The 12,094-nt window shown below is 48.3% G+C and overlaps 1 protein-coding gene and 1 pseudogene across 1 annotated transcript in view; one reads left to right on the plus strand and one right to left on the minus strand.

Annotated features, from left to right (window-relative positions):
• The window catches only part of Parva (parvin alpha), a 158,443-nt gene that overhangs the window by 726 nt on the left and 145,623 nt on the right, over positions 1-12,094 (plus strand). The window lies entirely within an intron of this gene.
• Positions 5,157-8,231, minus strand: LOC105742687 (annotated as a pseudogene).

A 12,094-nucleotide genomic window follows, 5' to 3' on the forward strand; every position in this document is an offset into this window, starting at 1 on the left:
CCGCCTTCACGGCCTGGACAGGACCAGGCCGGCGTCCCCGCCCGAGCACGGGCGCCGCGTGGCCTCGGCAGGCAGGCGGCGGACTCGGAGCCCAGCCCCGGCCGGTAGGCAGCGGCGTCCCGCCGAGACCCGTGTCCCCGCCCTCTCCGCGCCCGAGGGCTGGCATTTCCCAAGTTTCAGCGGAAAGTTTTCAGGGCGCCGTCACTCTCGCTCTTTGTCTTCATTGGTCTTTGCAAGTCAGGTCGTTTGTTGGATTTGCTGAAGTCCCCTTGCAGCCGCCTAGCAGCGCTGGCCTCTTGGGGGGTCTTCGGTGCAGCTCCGGGGCTCTGTTGACCTTGAAGGTGATCGCTAACGTTTGTTGAATGAATGAGTGAACTGAGCGTCCCAGGCGTCCAGCGGTTGGTGCAGGAAATGATGAACTCTCCCCCAGGGAGAACACCTGGCTTAGATACGCCCCTGGAATCCTGGGCCTTGAACCTGGTGTGACCTCAGGCGCTTGGGGCTTTAAAAACAAAAATCATTTTGTTTTTCCTGCCGCGGTGAACTGAGGCAATCTCTCCCTCCCCGCACCTCGTCCCCCAATAGTTTGAGTCTCAAAGTATTTTGCCCAGTGGGTAGACTTTGTGTCCTGGTTTTGGAGTTGAAAAATGAAGTGACCACTTCCGAGAAGCGCTGCGGTGACCGCCAGATGTGTGGATAGAGATTAATGGGTTAAAAAAAAAAAGAGTTTTCAGTTCAGTAGAGGGCTGAGTGGAAGTGGAAGTGACCCGCTGGAAAGATGGATGTTGAGACATAAAAATTCCTTGTTCTTAAGTGATCTTTAAAAACATCGTTAGTGTGTGTTTGTGACGCGTATTACATACCTTCCCTGTGAGGAATTGGTACATACACATATGGCGTCTTGATGGGTTTTATTTCTCCTGCCCTCTCTTTTGTTTTATTCACCCCCAATTACCTTCCCATCTTCACAAAACCTGTCTTTCTGATTACTATAAGCGCTTATCTTGTTCTTTCAATTATTTATATTTTGGGTTTCTAATTAAGAGAAACCATGCAATGTGTAACCTCTGTGTCAGATTTATTTCACTTAGCGTTATGGTCTCAAAGTGCATCCGTTTTCTACAAATAAATCAAATTTACCTTTTGGGGTGGAGTAGTATTCCCTTGTGTATCTATTCTGCATTTTTCTTTAATCCATTCATCCATTGGTGGGCATAGAGGCTGCTTCTAAGAGTCAGCTGTGACAATCAGCCATTCTTTCTGGCTCAGGCTGAATATGCTGTCCTAGAGCTGGTGCTCACAGACATGACCTTAAGGCTGCCTGCATCCTGTCTCCAGTTCCATTCAGTGTTGTCTGGTTTGCACTTCTCTAGTGGCCAAAGATGCTGAACATTTTTCTGTATCTACTATATCAAGTTATGTTAACATGCAAAAACAACTCTAGTGTTGAGAATTAGCAAAATTGACCCAAGAGCTAGACTTCTGTTCCCTAGATTCAAGTGAGAAGCAGCAAAAACATCCCCAGAGTTACCTGCGATTTTAGTATAGTTGTGAGAGGCATTCCATGCCCCCCAAGGGATGCCCGAAGTCAGATAGCACCAAGCTATGCATACCTTGTACTGTTTTTTCCTAAAGTACATAACTTAAGGTAAAGTTTATAAGTTTGGTGTGGTAAGAGGTGACAATAAAATAGAACAGTACACCCCTCGTGATTTTTTTTTTTTTTTTTTTTTTTGGAACTGGGGATTGAACTCAGGCCCTTGCCCTTGCCAGGGAATCGCTTATTCTACTGAGCCATCTCCCTGGCCCTTCGTGATTATTTTGTACTCACCCTCCTTGTGCTGAGACAAAGTGATGTGAATGGGGTAGGCACTGTGGGCATTGTGGTGAAGGGTTAGGCCACTGAGCAGGGGTCGCCTGAAGACAGGCACTGCAGTACTGTGACCATCAATTTCACAACTGAGGTGATAGGTGGCTGCTAAGTGACAGGTGGTGGGTAGTGTATGTAGTGTGGATACGCTGGACAGGGGAATGGTGGGTGTCCCAGAAGGGGAGGGGGGACAGCATGAAATGCCATCATGCCACTTGGCTTAACACTTGCAAATTGTTATTTCTGGATTTTCCATATATTATTCCTATGACCCCCGTTGGCCCTAGGTAACTATGTTAAAACCGTGGCAAGTAAGGTCATGAATAAGGGAGGACGATTGCATTTTGATACATCATGGATTAGGTGGCGCTGAATCATGAAATCCTGGTGTGGAAAGCCCTATTCTAGACCATCTTAACCTTTCTACACTGTTTCTGACTTGGGCTCATCTAGTTTAAGATTAGGCGACTCAAGAGTTCTTGGAACTCATGCTGTGCTGGGTTGATTCACCCCACCCCGCCTTTGCCAGCTCTGGGTAAAGTCTACATTTAGCCAAAAGGTGCTGTCTCTGTAACCACTACTGTCTGTAGAGCTGCAAGGGAGGGTGGCCAGGGCCATTTGCCCTTTTTTCTTTCTCTTGCTACGGGGTATTGGACTCAGGACCTTGCACTTGGCAGGCAGGTGCTTATGCTGCTGAGGGATCTCCCCAGCCCAGTCTATCTCATCTGATCTCGGAAGCTAAGCCGGGGTGGGCCTGGCTAACACTTGGGTGGGAGCCCTTTTCAACTAGACTGTACTGCAGCCTGGAGGTTTCCCCTGACCACGCTGAATATGCTGTCCTAGAGCTGATGCTCACAGACATGACCTTAAGGCTGCCTGCATCCTGTCTCCAGTTCCATTCAGGGTCCTTGGTGGAAACAGAAGGCCAATTTCATTGGGAGTTTAAAAGGAGTTAGTGATAGAGCTGTGGACAAAGTTAAGGGAACCAAGAAAGGGTGCTGAGGGTACCTATAAGCTGGTGGCAGGAGGAAGAGGATTTACACCTGGACTTGAAGGAAGAAGGGAAACAAACTGAAGCCCTGGGGAAGCTGAGGCTGGGGAAAAGGGACAGGAAGCATCATTGTCAGAAATGTGCAGCTGGAGAGGGTGAAGACTGCACAAGAAAGGCCTGTTCACCTGTTGCTTCACTTCTCTTCCCGTCGGCTGACTGGGAAGTCACCCGGGAGCAGGAAGGTGGGGAAGGTGGTCTGTAGGGACCAGCTCCTTTCCACCTGTCCTGGCCTAGACCAGAGCAAGAGGGAAGTGGGGGGACATGGACAGTACCCAGCAGATTTACCCACTCTGCCCAGAAGCCAACATAGGGCAGTAGTAATGGAAGCCACCCAGCCCAGATCAGAGCTGGGCTATCTCCTCCCTTATTCTAGCTTGGGCATGTTGCTTTGTTAATTCAACTAAAGGGTACTTTCCCCTTCTTCTCCAGCTGAATCCTAGAAGCCCTCATTGTTATGAGCTCACTTAAAGGCGCTTTGACTTTGGTTGCTGCTAAGTGAGCCCCTCTCTAGCTTGCATCTATTCAACTGGGTTTTTGAAACCAAATGTAAGATCTTATTTTTATCCCTCTTAACTGGGCAGTGCTGAGTCTGTCATTCTCTTTGGGAATTCCAGGGGCCAGAAATGGGCAAATGGGAACGACCAGGACCTCTAAAGGGGCTGGTTACCACCCAGCTCCGGCTGCTTGCTGTCCCTGCATGGTAGTTCTGCAAGCCACTCAAAGAAGGCAGCAGATTTGGGGTGAAATGACTGTGCCTGGGGAGCGAGTGCTGGCCTCAGTGACCAGGCTGCCCTTGTCCAGGGATCCCTGACCATTGCTTTTGTAGCAGTAGGACCAGGTCCTGCTGTGTCCTGCCTCAGCTCTCAGCTATGTGCTTCGCAGAATCTGCTTTCTGCTTCCCTCTTAGTCTTCCTGCTTTCTCAAGATCAATGACCTTGGCCTGCCCATGAGTTGTCCCAGTGCTGTGGCACTGAATTCTTAACTCCAGTTCATTCGTGTGACACCTGGCATGACTTTGCTACAGGACACAAAGATTGGAAAGACACAGATCATGTGGGAATATGAAAGTCAGGAATTTAATGTAGAGTAGGCGAGATGGTTCAGCGGACTAAGCGCCTGCTTTGGCAAGTACAGGGGCCAGAGTCAATTCCCATTCCCACATGCCTGTGTTGGCCCCGCATCACACTGGGCGGTGAACCAGTCCGGGCATGGTGGGGCAGGCCTGTAATCCCAGCGCTGGGGAGGCTGAAAACGAGGATCACTACGAGTCTGGGCTGTGTAGTGAGACACTGTACCAAATACATAAAATGAATAATAATAATAATTTAATGTAAAATTATGTCCTCCCAGGAATGCTACATGCATCATGGCATAACTGTGTCCTATCAGATTACATTAAACAAGTCCTCACTCTTGTGTTTATGTAAGAAAAAAATAGTGTTACAGAGGCAAGAGAAAACAGGAGCTTAAAAAGCATAGTATTGAGGATCAGACACACTTGGCTTTGATTTCTGTTCTACCTTCTTTCTTATTGCTATGATTTAGAACCAAGTTCCTCAAACCTGTAAGCCTTTTTTTTTTTTTTTTTTTGGCAGAACCAGAGATTGAACTCAGGCCCTTGCGTTTGCCAGGCAAGTGCTTATTCTATTAAGCTATCTCCCTGGCTCCCATCTAAGCCTCTTTAACCTACAAAATGAGAATAAACATTGTCTTTCCATGCAAAGTATGAGGTTTACATTTCATGGCATGAGTACTGGTAGTCGCTGAAATGGACAACTCGGTTTTAGAGTTTTCAAAATTTGAAAGAGGCTGTATTATGGAATACAGAAGATTCTGTGCATTCTTTAAACAGTTAAGTAGCCCGTGACTGTGTGAAGCCTTTGGGGCACCATGGTGGTCCCTTTAGGAGTGCAGGAGCCTTTCTTAGCAAGTCAGAACCTCTTCCTGATGGTACATTTCAGCATCTGAAGTACTGCCTCCCATTTCTGTGAATTGCTAGGTAAATAGCTAGCAGGCTTTTGTTTTTCTCTGGGGCTCTTGTCTTTTGGGTTTTGTGGTGGATGAACTGATGGTCAGCTTGTAACTCCCAGCTCAACGGAATCAGAATCAGCGTGGCACTGGGTGTGGAAGGCCCCCTGGGGATGGCCACTGACAGCATGAAGAGACCTGGGGGGACGATGGCGTTGATTCTCCTGGAGAAGCTCGTCATGCTGGCTTTCCTGATCGCCCTGGTACTCAGCTGTTCTCTTTGTCAGAGGAGCTCTGGTCCTCGCTGTCACTGAGAACATCTGTGGTTCTGTGGGAGGCAGCTGTGGTCTTTAGCTGAGTGTCACTTCCGGGCTCCAGTGCCCCTCCCTCAGCCCGCTGGCACAGACCCTTCGTCCACTGGGCAGACTTTCTAGCTTCCATCCCTGACCTTTGGGCCTTCCCAGGGCAGATCCTTGGTACAGCCCTGCAGGAGACACGGTCTAGGCTCTAGGCCTCCAGCTGCGCATGTGCAGGACACGGCCGTGGCATCCAGCCGCTCGGCTGGATTCTTTGGGTCTCTAGTGTGTGGACAGATTTCAGCTCTCTTTTGCATTTGACTCTTCGGGTGAATATTATAAAATAATCTTATAAATGATGTGGTCTGTATTAAATCTTTCCTCTTGTAAGCCCTGTCCATGGCAGGCTTCTTTTTTTCTTTCTTTCTTTCTTTTTCTTTTTTTTTTTGGTGGAACCGGGCATTGAACTCAGGCCCTTGCACTTGCCAGGGAAGCGCTTATCCATCACTGAGCCATCTCCCCATCCCCCATGGCAGGTTTCTAGTCTCCATTTATTTTGTGGCTGGCCTGCCTGGGTCATTTGGTAGCGTCTTGCCACGGGGCCATCCCTCCTCTTCTACCTGTGTCCTCAGGACTTGTTCCTAAGCACCTCACCAGAGGTTTTAGCAGAGTGGCCGGGACTTGTTTCTCTTTTCTCATCTTCCAGTCATCTTTCAATCTGTGATTGATAAGTATTCCCATTCTTTCTCCAATCATTTTTGAGTGCCTAGTGCTGGAACGGGAAAACACAGACAAAAATCCTCGCCCTTTCTGGAGCCTAGAGTCCCGCAGAAGAGACGTGATTGGCAAGGTATGTTGATAAAACGTTTGTATTTTGTTAAAGTGGCGGTGCCAAGAGCTGTATAAAGCAGGAAAGGGTGTTGTAGGATGGGAGAGCGTCAGTGGCTTTAAATAGCTGGAGTGGGGAAGGACTGAGAAGGGGATATCTGAGCCAGACCGGAAGGAGCTGAGGGACCGTTATGTGCGTGTCTTGGAGAACACTGTGGGTGCAGGGAGCAGCATATGCAGAGATCCTGAGGTGCAGAAGTGGCCCTGGTGCATCACTGAGGACCAGCAAGGAGATTCATGGCATGGAGAGAAAGGGGGACCACTGTGGCCAGGGGCCAGGGGGAGTTAGGGTAAGATGGGGAGGGAGCAATTCTATGGAAAGACTTGGGCTCCTGCCCAGAGCGAGAGACAGGAGGGTTTGGAGGGGTTTGCTCCCACACAAGTCAGCAGACCTTTCTGTTGGCTTAGGGACCAAAGGGTGGCAGGGGTGGCAGCAGAAAGAAGGCAGGAGGCCCCTCACCTGGCCCAGGGGACCATGATGGTATCTGGCAGGAGAGGGGCTGAGTACCCAGTTCTGGGTATAGCTAAAAATACAGCAGATAGGAGTTACTGAAAGACTGAATGGAATATGGGAGAACGGCATCAAGGCGGCTGTAGGGTTTGTGTTTGAACAACCAGGAATTGGAATTGGTTTAACTGTAGTAGAGATTTGCGTAGGAATACTGGTGTAGGAAGAAGAGCAGGCCTTGGTTGGGGTCTGTCTAATCAGAGGTGCCCAGACTTCCAAGCGGAGATGCTGGGTGTGCAGGTGGTTCTGCCCTAAGTGTAGGGCAGGTCTCAATGGCCATGGACAGCTGTGAGGCTAAGAGCCCAAGTGGGATCAGTGAGCAGGGACAGGAAATAGGAGAGGTCCAAGGCCTGGGCCTGGTGGTGTCCCTGTATGTAGAAGCTGGGAGAAGAGGAGGAAGCTGCAAGAGACTGAAAAGGAGCCAGGGCGCGGTGAGGGAAACCCGGAGTGTGGGGTCTAGGTTGCTGAGGGAGACGCAGTGCCATTCCCATGATTCCTATGAATTCCCTGCCTGAGGTCTTCAGAATCCTCCATCTCTCCTCAGTCCAGACCCCCTGGGTTTCTTTTCTTTTTCTTTTTTTTTTTCTTATTATAAGTTGTTTATTGTAAGGTATTTATAAACATCTTTCTGTCTGTAGTAATTCAAACAATGGACCACATTTCTTCTGACAAAGACAGTAATAAGCTCTAAACAAGATCAGCTTGCTGAATTTTTCTTCTTTACCTCTTGTGTAAGGATGGAACTTGATTTTCATTAATCCAGAGCTGCTGCACCCAGAGATGATTTCAATCAACTCTTTGGTGATGACGGCTTGGCGAGTACGATTGAATATCAAAGTCAATTTATCAATCATCTCAGAAGCATTCTTGCTGGCATTGTCCATCGCCGTCACTCTAGCGCTTTGCTCACTGGTGGTGGATTCCTTCAGGGAGTAGATGATATTGGCCAGGTTGTACTCTTGGTAATTCTGCAGCACATCAGCACTAATATCATCATAGATGCTCATGCTCTCAGCATTTGAATGGTATTAAGAGAAAAGATGGGCTTTTCTTCTGTTTTATAAGAGATAACAGACCTGAATCGATTAAGGATGACAGAGCCCTCATCAAACTCATATCCAAAATTGAGTAATTCGAGAGCAATGACGGACGCATCTCCAAAAGTAGGGGGCTTTCTTCCCACACCCTTAAAGGTCACCAGAAACTGGTCAGAATGAGTCCTGGAAAGTATGCCCCTAATTTTATCACCAATTCCAACCAGCATAACCTCTTTTCCAGCTGCCGTGAGTGTGGCCACCTCATTCTTTATCTGTTTAGCAACTGAGGAATGAATAGCACCGCAAAGTCCTCGATCCGAGGATACACCAATGAGAAGGTGTTTCTTTTTGTCTTCAGGTACCTTAATATCAGCTTTTTCATATAGAGCAGAAGATCCTATTCCATATATTCGAGCCGGTTTCAGCTCCCTCTCAGCTCGGGCATATTTTGCTGCTGCTACCATTTTCATAGACTTGGTAATTTTCTGGATGTTTTTGATTGACTTTAGTCGCCTGGTAATATCTTTCAAAGTTGCCATATTTCGGACTTGAATCCATTGTGGCTGCAAGGCCCAGGCCGACAGCCCAACGACGTTCGCCTGAGAGAACATGGTAGCAGCTTTGCTGAAGGTCGGGCAGGTCCCCTGGGTTTCTTGGGGACAGTGATATCGCCTCTTGTCCTTCAGGTCACCCTCTTCCTCAGCCTTCTCTATCCTGAGTGTGTTTCCTGGGTCTTTCCTCTTTTCTGGAAACCTCTCTCAGGCTTTGCTTGTTCAGTTACTGCTCTGTGGTGGTGGTTCCTGGGGCCTGAGTCCCCTGCTTTGTCCTCTGTTTTGTCCTCTAGGTTGTTGCACCTGCTGCTACGGGCTCCACTGCCGTCTGCCCATTGAGGACTCCCAAGCCCGAATCCCAGATCCTAATCTTTCCCTCATTATCCACATGCATCTTCCCACACTGTTGGGTGTGCCCCAGGACCACAAACTCAACCTGCACACCATGGAATCATCTTCTGTTCCACTCACCCAAGTTTGCTTCTCCCACCTTGGGCGGCAGCAGTGTTGTGCACGTCTACTTCAGAGAGCCCTGACTTTTTCTGAAAGGGTCAGAAAGTGACTATCTTATCCCGCACAGACATTATGTCCTCAGTTGTAACAACTGTGTGCTGCCTAGCCACTGTAGACAAGTGGATGAATTCTAGCAAAATCCTAGTTGTGGACATTGACTCGTGTGTGTGTGTGTGTGTGTTACTCAAGGCCTTCCCACTAAGCTACACCCCAGACACCCTCACCCCCACCCTTTTAAATGATGAGACAACATTACTAATAAGCTCAGTTTGAACTTGTGGTCCTCCTGCTTCAGCTTCTCAGAGTACTAGGATTACAGGCATGTGACACCATGTCCAGGCTGAAATCTTAACTTGACATAACTTTCCTTTGTCATGGAATAGTTGCCTTCTTGTGTTCTTCTTCATTCATTTTAAAAAGTGTGAACACCAGAGCTGGGGCTGGGGTTGTAGCTCAGAAGTACAGAAGCGCTTGCCCAGCCTGTGCCCCCAGGTTCCAGCCCTGGAACTGGCAGGGGGGGGGGGGGGGGGGGAGTAAAATGCGCTCAAGTCTGTGTGTCCTGTGTCTCCCACCCCGCTTCACTGACTTTGCAGAATAGAGCGCAGCCACGTATGCTGGTTGGGGGATTGGGAGGGTGGTACTTTCCGTCCCTTACATCCCGAGATCCCCTGTGAACTCCTGCCTATTCTGCCTTTTTTTTTTTTTTTGTATTTTAGGGCAGGGTCTACAGGGTGTTCCAGGTCTCAATACTAGATTGGACTGTTTACAGCCTCCCAAGAGCTGGGATTACAGGCATGTGCCACCATGTCCAGTCTCAATTGCTGTCTCAGTGTGACCCAGGGGCGAAGCCAGCAAGGCAGGGCTGGGGATCCCATTCTGCCTTCTAATTATCACTGCTTTAATTCAGACCTCAGAATTGCTCTTTGTTTTCTTTTAGATAGGTTTTTTTTTTTTTTTTATTTTACCATTTTATTTTTTACCTGACAGCGAATGGAGATTTGAGAAGCTTACAATATTATTCACCTAATTTTGTAACAGTAGCAAGAGCAAAAACGGAGGAGCGGCTGAGAGCAGGCCTCTCTCTTCCCTTCTGTTGCATACGGGCTGTCCGCCCAGGGTGGGTACAGCATTCACACTCGTGGTCCCGGCATTGGATCATGAATTAATCCCCAGCTCGAGAAGCTGCCCCGTAACTGCATGAGGCTTTGGGGGACATCCACACACAACCATAACACTTTTAGACACCCTTTTCCGTATTTCTAGAAAGACCTCCATTCCTTCTCTCCTTCTCAAACTGTTCACCAGGAGCCAACTCGGCCACCCCGTTCTGCTGTCACCCTCCCTCGAGACCTCTCCCTTCTCTGCGGTACACAGCACTGGTTGCTCCTGGGTCGGGGCATCTGTCACCCTGCATTGCAGGATGTCACCCACCACAGGGAAAGCCCTCCTGTCCAGCACAGCATTTAATTCATACCAGAATTTCTGTGTGTTAACTTCTCCACATTCACCTCGCTGGGAGTGGTCTACCACGAACAGGTAATAATCTCAGGCAGGTCCCTCTCCCTTCTGGGGTTGTTTGCCCATTTCCAACATGGGGAGATTCGGCTGAATGCTTTTTGGCAGCCACTGTAGCCTTGCTGTTTATGATTTCTGAGCTCTTATTTCACCATGCTTCTCTCAAATCCAGCTTTATTGTCTTTGTAGGGTGGTCTGGGAATTACATCATCATAAAGGCCTCTTTCTTTCCTGGGCTAATGAAGGCACCTCTGTGTCAGGCAGAGGAGATGGATTCCAAGATAAGTGGGCCCCAGCCCTAGGACACCTCCATATTAGGCATCGGTCTCCTCGTCTCACGCAGTATCTCTATCTGGTTAACAAGCACAGTCTGTAATTGTGCTTTAGCCATGAGGGCAGGAGGAGAGATGAAATCCTCATGTAAACCTTTGTAGGCATCTCAAATCCCCACTCCAAGGAAAAAAGACCAATGACCACTGCAGTAATGAAATATTTTAAAAAACAAAAGTAAAATATTGTTAAAATAGATGTAAACATTCTGTTGAGTTTTCGATATGGTGTGTAGGCTCAACTCAGGGAAATCCAAACGGGGGCTTCCTCTGAGGACCAGCAGCCTGGGCTCAGAGCCACAGCAGGCCCAGGGCCTCAGCGCCTCCTTCCCTCATCCCTGCAGAGGCTGTCCAGGGAACATCCTGCCCTCATTGATGCCTCAGGTGCCAACCATAGAGGCCGTCCAGGGAACATCCTGCCCCCGTTGATGCCTCAGGTGCCAACCATAGGCCTGAAGGGATGGCATGTAAAAAACAGCCTGGATCATCTTATTCCCATTAAGGGAGTCCCAAGGTGGCTGCAAACTCTGTCCTAACCTCTGATGACTTTTCTGGCCCCTAGATTCCATGGAGACTTCAATGTTTGCCTGTGTGTGTGTGTGTGTGTGTGTGTGTGTGTGTGTGTGTGTGTGTCTGTCTGTCTGTCTGTCTGTCTGTCTGTCTGTCTCTTATACAAGTGCAACCTCCCTTAGCCCAGACAGAAATCTTTTTACTCTTTGTGGGAAGATATTGTCCATTGATCCTGTTCTTTAGCAAAATTCCCTGGGTGGAGGTTCGGGTCCTGGAATGTGTGCGCTGGCTTAGTGAGCTTGCGAAGAGGCCCATGGTTGGGGTCAGGGACAAGACGGAGTCTTGAGGAGGCCAGAAAAGTTCGCTCTGGGAAAACAGCTCTGGACAACTTCTTGTTTGAGTGCCTCAGTGAAAAACATAAAGTAGCTCACTGACAGAATCCCTTTAATTCTGCTAAATCTGTCTGTTTCCTCCACCCGCACCTGCTCCTTTCTGTGCATCTCGGCTTCTTTTCCGCACCACGATAGGGGGGATGCGAGTGAAATCATCCAGATTCGTTTTCTGTGCAGACCTCAGGACACATGCGGCGTGTGGCTTGCTCCAGGACTCCCGTAACATCTAGCTCTAGTCAGTCATGTTCATGAAGGGGTAATTCTGTTTGCTTGGAACAGACCAGCTTGGCTAGGTACTGATGAAATGACTTTGTGACCCGGTGTCGTTGTCTTTACTTAGGACCAGGCTTATGGCAACATTAGGCCATGACAGAAGATGCAATAAACTTTATTAGCTTAAACAGAAATATTTGGAATTGTTGCACATATTCATGGGAAAAAGAAGAGTAAACCAAGCCACTTAGCATCTGATTTTTCTATTCCTTCCTCATTATAAAATTAACCAGTGTTTGTGGGAGTTACAGAATAATAAAAGGGCATATTTAGGCCTAGCATAATATCTACTAACAAAGGCAATCACTATTGGGGCTGGGATAGATGGCTCAGTAGAATTGTGCAAGGGCCTGATTTCAATCCCCAGTTCCGCAAAAAAAAAAAAAAAAAAAA

This window comes from Octodon degus, unplaced genomic scaffold, assembly GCF_000260255.1.
Source record: "Octodon degus isolate 3935 unplaced genomic scaffold, OctDeg1.0 scaffold00067, whole genome shotgun sequence".
Lineage (NCBI taxonomy): Eukaryota > Metazoa > Chordata > Mammalia > Rodentia > Octodontidae > Octodon > Octodon degus.